Source organism: Mytilus trossulus, unplaced genomic scaffold, assembly GCF_036588685.1.
Source record: "Mytilus trossulus isolate FHL-02 unplaced genomic scaffold, PNRI_Mtr1.1.1.hap1 h1tg000391l__unscaffolded, whole genome shotgun sequence".
In the NCBI taxonomy this organism is placed as follows: Eukaryota; Metazoa; Mollusca; class Bivalvia; order Mytilida; family Mytilidae; genus Mytilus; species Mytilus trossulus.
In genome coordinates, this window is record NW_026963344.1 from 153,853 (window position 1) to 162,683 (window position 8,831).

The 8,831-nt window shown below is 33.0% G+C and overlaps 1 long non-coding RNA gene across 1 annotated transcript; it reads right to left on the minus strand.

Moving 5' to 3' along the window:
* Positions 1 to 3,650: 3,650 nt before the first annotated feature.
* LOC134702067 (uncharacterized) lies at positions 3,651 to 4,298 on the minus strand. The gene is made up of 3 exons (XR_010104307.1): positions 4,260 to 4,298; positions 3,925 to 3,980; positions 3,651 to 3,738 (listed from the first exon to the last, which is right to left on the minus strand). It is a non-coding gene; the product is annotated as an uncharacterized LOC134702067 (long non-coding RNA).
* Between the last annotated feature and the right edge of the window lie 4,533 nt (positions 4,299 to 8,831).

Sequence of the window (8,831 nt, forward strand, 5' to 3'; positions counted from 1 at the left end):
TTTGACGAGGGAAGTCGACAAGGGTTATTGAGGTGACCCTTTTAACTTCTGCGAATGTCTGCCCTTTTCTTTGATTGCGCATGTGTCAGAAATTTCAAAAAATATAATTAAGTACAGAGAATGAAAGTGCTTCAGACTATAATCTTCTAACCAGTATAAAATGGATTTGAAGAAAGATATTTTCTGAAAATAAACTGTTCCGAAAGGACGAAGAGGCTGTCTAGAGGATGGAATCTAATAAGTATCACTGAAGTGTACGGCCGCACTTTCCGACCTCTCTAACGAAACCCTTTTCTCCTATGAATTATTTTGCTTTGTTTTATCGGGGCCTTTTATAGCTTACTATTCAGTATGGGGTATGCTCAATGTTGAAGGCTGTACGATGACCTATAGCTGTTCATGTCTGCGTCATTTTGGTCTTTTGTGGATAGTTGTCTCATTGGAAATCATACCAGATCTTCTTTTTATACTTGCAATATATTTTATTTATGTTTTTAGTCAGAGTTTTAGGTTAGGGTCACGGTTAATTGTTAGGGTTAGGTTCAGGGAAGTAAATTTGACAAGACACGTTTCTTTTTTTTTTGTCAGTATTTCGGTTAGGGTGAAGATAAGCGTTAGTGTTAGGAGCAGGATAGTAATTCTGACGAGAGCAGTGGACTTTATCGAGGGTAAGTGAGGTGCACTTTTCCATTTCTTCCAATGTTTGCCCTTTTTGTAAATGCGCATGCGTCATAAATTTCCAAAAAATATATTTAAGTACAGAGTATGAAAAGTGCCTTTGACTTCACTCTTCAAACAGGTGTAGAATGGATTAAAATAGAGAGATTTTCTTAAAATTAACTGTTCCAAAAAGATTAAAAGACGATCTAGAGAATGAAAACTTATTGTTTTTACTGAAGTGTACGGCCGCACTTTCCGACCTCTCTGAATAAACGTTTGTATGATATTTTTTTTTGGTCAGGGTTGTAGGTAAGGGTTAAGTTTAAGTGTTAGGGTTAGGTTCAGGGGAGTAACTTTGACGAGGGAAGTCGACAAGGGTTATTGAGGTGACCCTTTTAACTTCTGCGAATGTCTGCCCTTTTCTTTGATTGCGCATGTGTCAGAAATTTCAAAAAATATAATTAAGTACAGAGAATGAAAGTGCTTCAGACTATAATCTTCTAACCAGCATAAAATGGATATGAAGAAAGATATTTTCTGAAAATAAACTGTTCCGAAAGGACGAAGAGGACGAAGAGGCTGTCTAGGGGATGGAAGTTATCACTGCAATGTACGGCCGCACTTTCCGAGCTCGCTTCGAAAGCCTTTCTCCTTTGAATTGTTTTGCTTTGTTTTATAGGGCCTTTTATAGCTGACTATTCGGTATGGGTTTTGCTCATTGTTGAAGGTTGTACGGTGATCTATAGCTGTTCATGTCTGTGTTATTTTGGTCTTTTGTGGATAGTTGTCTCATTGGAAATCATACCAGATCTTCTTTTTTTACTTGCAATATATTTTATTTATGTGTTTTAGTCAGAGTTTTAGGTTAGGGTCACGGTTAAGTGTTAAGGTCAGGCTCATGGAAGTAGCTTAGACAAGACACGTTCCTGATTGTTTTTGTCAGTGTTTGGGTAAGGGTCAAGGTAGGCGTTAGTGTTGGTACCAGGGTAGTAATTTTGACGAGAGTAGAGGACTTAATCGCGGTTTAGTGAGATGCACTTTTTCATTCCTTCGAATGTTTGTACTTTCTGTGACTGCGCATGCGTCATAAATTTCCTAGATATGTCTAGTCACATGAAAAGTGCCTTTGACTTCAATCTTCAATCAGGTGTATAATGGATTCGAATAGATACATTTTCTTAAAGTAAACTGTTCAGAAAAGATTAAAAGGCAATCCAAAGGACGGAAACTTGTTGGTTTCGCTAAAGTGTACGACAACACATTCCGACCTCACTGAAATTTTTTTGGTGCGAAAGTCAAGCACAACCCCGAAACTAACCCCAATCCCCAAACTACAATGGAAAAACACATGCGGTCTTCATCATAAGCTTAATTGTGAAAAAAGGACTTCCCCGCAATGGGCCGAATTAATGAATGTCAAGCCGATAGAAGTATAGGATCATGTCGACTTTGTAATGTTCCAAACAGCATAACCTGACCAACCACCACTCAACAATTCGGATTTTGTAAAATCCAATCTGTTACCCTCCTAGACTTACTTGTTCAAAGCTAAAGCAAGACCTCCAAAACCACCGTTTGAACACATTTTGGGTTTGGCGTAGGATTAAGGTAGCAATACACAGTAAGGAATTTAGTTTCGCATTATGGCCCCTGTGTATTTTTCAAATAGGAAAGTTATTGTGTAATAAAATTCTTTTTTAGACAAATGAGTGCTAATTTAGCCTGCAAAGATGGTTTATAAATGTTTTATAGGTTGTTTACTGTTTGACAGTCCGTATAAGACATAAGATTTTCATTGGATTTGCTGAATGATATATTTACACAGTTTCAGAAAAAGTATTACTTCAAGCGATTGAAATTCTACTTTTAGCTAAATTTTGGGGAAATATTTGACATCTTTCCTCCTTTTTTGCAATATTTTATAACAAATAAATGCAGATTGTTGCCATGGATACAATGTTTGATTGTGAATCCTTGCCCCGAAATTAACCCAAACTTCCAAACTTTAAAGGAAAAACATATGCGGACGTCTCCATAAGCTTCTTCATAAAACATACTCTCTCTGGGTCGATTTTTTCTAATTTGAATCCAATCGGTGCACAGGATCATTTTGAAATTTGATAAATATTGACTTTCAAAGAGTTTAACTGAACCCCAACTCCGAAACTTCAAAAGATAAACACTTTCGGTCTTCGTTGTAGGCTTAATTGTTAAATAGTACTATCCCTAACAGGCCCGAATTAATTAATGTCAGGCTGCTCGAAGCAAAGAATCATGTTGAGATTTTTTAAAAATCACCGTTAGAAGTACATGAAACCATAAACACTAATTTTTAGAAGGTAGTGAAAAACTCAATACAAAAAGTCAATCAGTTACTATCCTTAACCTACCCCTTCCAAGACAAAGCAAGGCCGTCAATACAACGATTGCAACATATATATAGATATGTTTCAACCCGCTGCCCTGTTCAAGAAGGTGACCTACCATATAAGAATATGTGCTGGGTTTGTAATAACATGATCAAACTTATGGTGCCATATGTAGAGTAAGATCGGCTAACAATTTCGGAGCAGCCTGAAATTACCCCTAGTTGTTAGTAGAGTTCATGTGTGCTGTTGTTTGTCATTTTGTAATTTTCAATTGTATTCATAGCGTTATATTATCTATGAGTTTGGCTCTTGCGATAAGACAAATTACATTCCATGTCTTATCGTACCGGGGAGTAGCTTTTTCGGGATGACCATCTTGATCGGGACATGTTTGAACTTAATGGTAATATATACAATAAACAATTGATGTACTTCTTTTTTTTTCTTTCTTTATAAGTTCTACAAAATATAAATACTATACACAACATTTTTAACAGAATAAAAGGGGGAACACGTTAAAACAAACAGAAAATATACATGTCTCATAGAAAGTTCAAAAATATAATCGCTCTGAAATCATTTATTGTCCATACGAATATTGTCGTTGAATAACAATTTCGACTCAATTGCACAGTCTCATACACTATGTCGTATTCCCGCTTCTTATTCTGGAAGTGTTAATATGCTCCTCTCTGTCCTTTCTTCTTTCCTGGAAGGTATATATATTTTGTTAAACAATTGTTACAACTATATTTGATGACGTCTTCGAGCCGTTATTGTCTGACATATAACAATAATATGAGAAACAATGTTATTTGCAATAGTTCATTCTTTTTTTTGCAATCAAAGGTCATTAAAAGAATACATTTTTATCGATAATTATTATAATACTAACCATTAGTTAAATTTCTGTCTTTTCTGTTTTGATAGTGCTCTCTTTAAACTTTGGTACTGCAAAAGGAATGCTGTGTTGTTAAGCAGAAAATGACATTTTGTTCAAAACGTTTCCTTCTCATAGCATCTGTATATGAGATGAATTGAAAAAGACAAATTTGATATACATATAAATTTGTTTACAATTAAGATGAGGAATTCTCAGGTATATCTTTTAAACTGATTTTGACATTCATGTAGGAAGTAAATCTTCTTTTAATTAAAAACTTTCAGCATTTATCAAATACACCATTTGATCCAAAAGACAGCTATTGTTTCAAAATATACTATACGTACTTTTATTATTCTCTTTGATAACCTCTGTTGAATTTCGTCCTAAAAAAAAAAGGCGAATGTGTTAAGTATTTTGTATTGTTTCAAACACGTTATTCAAGTGAATATACATGTCATATATTATACAAGTAGATTTCAAATGTACTTACTTTTTAGTTTCCTTTGTTCTGGTATAATTTGATGTGAGTGACTGTTCTGCTTGGGCGAAATTGGTGACCAATTGGTGGGGTCAAGGCAGAGCTTGGAAATAACTGTATAAAGTAAAGTAAAATATAACGATAAAGAATTGATACACATTTATGCACACAGTTTTTTTTAAACGTTTTCTTTAAAAGAAGTATATAAAAAAATAACCCCATAACGAAATATGTATGGATTTTTTTTTATGAAAGATTAATAATTATACCTAGACATATATGCAATTCTAGTTTACCTGAAGATGCTGTAGGGGTCAATCCTAACTCTTCAAGTTCTTTTTCCATTTCTTGCAACTCATTGTCATTACAATAATTATCATTTTCGTCCCTAAGTTCTGGGTGCATTCTACTTAATTGCATACGCTCACTTTTTGTTTTGCCTCTTGATTCATCTGCCTGAAAGAACATATAGTGTTTATTATATCACATAGTAATAGTATATAAGGAGTTTGTTCTTTGGATTGTTTTATGAGTACATATGATATTTGTTTTCTTTTATACTAGTTTAAATCTATATTTATTTTCATTTTACAGATACAATGTTAAATAGAATACAAATAAACACAAAATTCTTCCTCTTACTTTCCATATTCTTTCTCCTTTTTTGACTTACCAGCTTTGTCAACTGAGTTAACCTTAACGTCTCAAGTGCGCCTTCATTTTCGTCATCAGTCAGATTGCCATATTCATTATATTTCTTATCATTATCGATTTGTCCACCATCATATCTTTTGACAACACTTTCGTTCACTGTTCGATGATATGTCTGGCCTTTAATCCCACTGGGTACTTCTCCGACTATTTCATGTATCTGAATAAAAATAATATATATTTTGTTATCACTTCATCCAATATTGTAAGTACTTTGGTTTTGTTTAACCTACTGTATTATATTTATAAATATAAAAAAAGCTGAAACCTGTCATGTCTGACTCACCTCTTTACTTAACTGTGTTTTCGTCCTATTTTCAATATATCCATCAGTTTTCTTTACCTTAACCTCACTTGTCTGCAAGAAATGAAACTTATCATGTTTAGCCGCATTTAGCTGAGGTTAGGGTTAGGGTTTAATGTGTGTGATTGTAGTTTTTCAAGAAGGGAATGAGTGCAAATGAGAAAACTGTCAATCCAAGTCACGATTTGTAAAACTAAATCATTATATGTCACAAAGAATGGTCTTGAACCAGATCAACAATTGAAAAAAAACCATCAGGTTCTGGACATAGGACATGCACATATACAACGTTTTATAGAAAATGAGTTAACCCATTACTGTCCGTATGTTTGACCTACCGTGTTTAACGACGTCGTAAGTGTTTCTAATTTTTTGTCACCATTCTGATTGCCATGTTCACTATCTTTCTTTTCATTTACAATATGGTTAACGTCTTTCTCGTCAGATCTTTTGTCAGCACTTTTATATACTGTTTCAAGAGATATATGGTCTTTGTTAGCTGCAAAGAAATCATCTTAATCAAACTCCAACAAACACGGCATAACAAATAAAACATAAATAACTTACAAGTTAACCTCGCAATGCTTGTCACAACATTTCTTCACCTTTTATTAAGACATTTCAACTAACAAGCTGATGTATGAAGAGCTTTGTGTCGTGTCCACTTATATTTTACTTGAAATTAAAGATAACTTTTTCAGAGTATTATTACTATAACTTCTTCAATTTAAAGTTTGCTATAACAATACTTATTGATATAAATCAAGTATTATTATTATAAGTTCTTTCATTTAAAACGAAAATCTGAATATTGCAACAGGAATAAACAAACTTATTTACCATCCTTTAATTCTGAAATAATTCTTTGCAAATTGATATTCCCAGTGTTTATCTCTGCTTTTAATTCAGGTACCTGAAAGAAAACAATACACGTTATGTGTTATCACTTCATCATATATCTATCTACTTATACTCTACGTATTTTTCAATGTCTACCTTACAACTTGTTTCAAATGTGTTTTTATCTAATTTTCAAAATTTATATCAGCTGTCTTTCTTTTTAATTTCACCTGCCTGCGTGAGACTTATATGTTCAGCCACCTTATCTAATTTGTTGTTCGTATATTTTTTTCCCTGTTTTACTTACCACTTGTGCCAACTGCGTTTTCATCCAATTTTCCATTTCTTAAAAAGATATCCAGTAAATTTATGATTGAACGAATAACATAATGTACGAATTATACAAATGAATGGATGAAAAGAAATATAAAAACTGACCTTCTCACAGTGTGTGGTTACTTTTAAAATTTTCCTTTTTATGTGAAATGTGTCGTGCAGAGGTAAACAGTCTTCGTCCCGAAGAAGAGGATTGATCACTTGTTTTGGATGTATCTAAACATTTAATAAGTAACTGTTGTAAAGTTTACACTGACACAAAAGAACAAATGTACGTACACAAAATGGTTCAAGATGTTCATTGGCTTAAGTGCAATGGTACAATATTTTGGTGTTGGAAGTTTTGAGCCATTATAATACTTATTAATATAAATTTGTTGTAATAATTGGTTATGTATGTGTCTTATCTACCTCTGTAGGTACAAGACGCGAAATGTAAATTGTCTGTTTCGCGATGTATGATAATATTGTACTGCCTTACTGTTACAAAACTGACCCTAATACAAATGAACGATTTTGATTACAATTAATAGTTCGAGATGTCAATAGACGTATATACAATGGTAATATATCTTGGTGTTGAAAGTTTGCCATTACAATACTTATCAATATAACACAAATATTATTATTATAAGTTCTTCAATGTATACGAAAATCTGAGTAATGCAACAGGAAGAAACGAACTTATTTACCATCTTTTAGTTCTGAAATACTTGTTTGCAAATTGATATTCCCAGTGTCTATATCTCCTCTTAATGTATGTACCTGCAAGAAAAAAAATATACGTATTGTGTTATCACTTTATCATATATACTATCTGCTTATACTCTACGTATCTTTCAATGTCTACCTTACAATTTGTTTATAATGTATTTTCATCTAATTTAAAACTGCCTGAAGGTGACTAAGTTTGTTCAGCCACCTTATCTTATTTTGTTTATCGTAGTAGTTCCCAGATTATTTTCCATGTTTTACTTACCACGTGTGCCAACTGCGTTTTCATCCAATTTTCCATTTCTTAAAAAAAGATATCCAGTAAATTTATGATTAAATGAATAACATAATGTACATTTTTTTATACAAATGAATGGATGAAAAGAAATATAAAAAATGACTTTCTCATAATGTCTGATAATTTTTATCAATTTTCCTTTTTATGTGAAATGTGTCGTGCAGAGGTAAAAAAGTATTTGTCCCGAAGAAGAGGAATGATCAACTGTTTTGGATTTAATAAGTAACTGTTGTAAAGTTTACACTATCATAAAAAAACAAAATATCGTTTGAGACGTCCATTGCCTTACGTATATTGGTACAATAGTTTGGTGTTGGAAGAATACCTATTAATATAAAAATGTGGTAGTAATTGGTTAAGTATCTAACTGCAAAGGAACACGTCGCGAAACGTAAACAGTCGGGACGACAATTTTGGTCGGGACGACAATGTTCTCCCAGATGCTTAACATGTGATCTCAAATTATGGAAAACAAAATGATGTGTTTGTCAAACATAAACACTTTTAATTGACTCTATTACCCGCATTATTTAGACGAGAGCATTTATACAAACAATCGTTAAGAAGACATCTGGTCTATGTAAAACATAAATAAAAAAAAGGAGTTTATGAGTAAGACACGCAACGTGAGTTGTCCCCCTAGTAGTAGACAAAAACATTAAATTGACTTTGTTAACCCCCCCCCCCCCCAATTATAATGGACGAAATCGGATCGATCATCTTTTCGGGACGACAATGTCTCCAGGATGCTTGACATGTGATCTCAAGTTATTTAAAACAAAATGATGAGTTTGTCCAACCGTAACACTTTAATTTGACTCTATTAACCACATTATTTATAAAAGAGAACATTAATACAAACATTCGTTGACAATTGGTCTATGTACAACAGAAATAAAACAGGAGTTTAAAGATAAGACGCGCAATGTTTATTGTTTCTCTAGTAGTAGTAGAAAATATTTAATTTACTTTGTTACCCCCCAATTATAATGGACCAAAGTAAATATAAAAACTGACCTTCCCACGGTGTACAAAAAGCCTCTTCTTAGTTTCTTTTAAAAATTTTCTTTATATATGCAACACAATGTTCTTACGGAAGCATAAATTGTCGTCCCGCAGATATGGATCGATCAACGTTTCGGGACGACAATTTTGGTCGGGACGACAATGTCCTCCAGGATGCTTGACATGTGATCTGAAGTAACACTTTTAATTCACATTATTTTTAGAAGAGA